Here is a 1,769-nt window from a genome sequence, read left to right as displayed (position 1 = left end):
CGACAGGGGCAGAACATCTTACCGCTTTCCTGTGTGATCGGTGTACAGCCCGCCTGGTGCATGAATGTCTCTAGCCCGCTCAGAAATGCGTTCGTCACCCTCCTGTCGGAATCTTTGTGCAAATACATCCAACTCCGTAACTCGTAAATACTACCGCCACTGGCCATCTTTTTCTTAGATTTTTTTTTGAAATTTTTTTTTCTGATTTCTTTTCGGATTTTTTTTTCTGTTTGTGTGTTGTGAAGAAGAGAGTTGTGAGAAATGACATATATATATATAAAGAAATTTTCGAGTTGGGTAGTTGAAATATAACAACGATTTTACAAGGAATATTTTACATGGATTTTACATGGTTTTAACATAATATTTACAACGACTTTACGACGAAATTAGGTAAGTTAAAGCACATTGAATACAAGTTTTTACCTAAATATAACGGTAACATGTTTCGTTGTAATGTCGATGTAATGATTACGACGTATTTCTCATTCCACGTACATTCGTCGTAAACTTACATGGATTTTACGACGAACACTGTTCGTCGTAAATTTACATGGCGTTTACGACGAAAGTTGGATTCCTCGTAACTGCGTTGTAAACACCATGTAAATTTACGACGAAATATTTTCGTCGTAAATCTTCGTTGTTATGGGCACGTTTTCTTGTAGTGATAAGAGAATGACTCACATAATAGCTATTTTAGGGTCTGACTGGTTCAAACGCAGCGGTTGTGGTTGCAGGAGTTTGCGGATGCGGGTGGTTGCGATTTCTAACGGTTTTAAGAGATTTGTACGACTGGTTCTGCGGTTAGAAATTGGTGCGTTTGCGGGATACTTATGACTGGTTAACTACCGAATACAATAGCAGTTAAATAATAAATTAACAATATTTATATTTTATTTAATTATAAAATATCAAAAATCAGAATATTATAATAAATATGAAAATTATATTTAGAAAGTTATAGTTTTTAATTTTTTAAAATTATAGAAAATATTTTTATTTTAAAATTTTATAAAGTAATTGAGTATATTTTTATAATTCCAATTTTAAACTTTTATTGAATATTTTTATTTTTGTATTTATATGTTTTAAAAAAAAAAGAAAAAAAAAAATTATCCTCCCGTAACCGTCTGCAACCGCAAACGCTAGCTGGAACCAACTTTTGATTTTAAGAGGTTCAGAGCGGTTTGAAGCGATTTATAGCGGTTTGTATGATTGTTTCGAAACGCTGTCAACCGCTACATACCGCAAAAACTGCGTTTGCGGGTGGTAGCAGGAAAACCAGTCAGACCCTTAATACACATATATCGAACAAAGTATGTGTATGTAACTTTGAAGTACAATTATAAGCAAACATATATACATATAGTCTGGGTTTGGGATTCAGTCCAAGTGGTTTACATGATGGGCCATAACAGATGATTGGTCCACCCCTTGGCATTAGTCAGAAGGTTTTCCAAACTCGGATCAGGCAGTGTTGTACGCTTTAGGACTAGTCCACTCTGTAGCATTAAGTACGTTCCTCCCGGAGCCGACCGGATCAGCCGATAGGGTTTATCAAAAAAAAGTTTAAAAACATATTTTATTCTTTACACTTGACATATAATCCATAGTAAAATCAAACTTTCGTTTATACAATTATAACCCCTGCCAAACTAACTCTTCCTTCTCTCTAGTTTTATCACCACCGCAAATAGTGTTCTCCGGTCGGCGGAGTGGGCTTCCACAGCCACCGCCGGTCCGGTTTTTGTGTTTTTTTTTTTTTT

The sequence above is a fragment of the Brassica oleracea genome, chromosome C6 (assembly GCF_000695525.1).
Source record: "Brassica oleracea var. oleracea cultivar TO1000 chromosome C6, BOL, whole genome shotgun sequence".
NCBI classification, from domain to species: Eukaryota; Viridiplantae; Streptophyta; class Magnoliopsida; order Brassicales; family Brassicaceae; genus Brassica; species Brassica oleracea.
The sequence above is the reverse complement of the archived record's forward strand: the minus strand, read 5'-3'. Positions refer to the sequence as shown.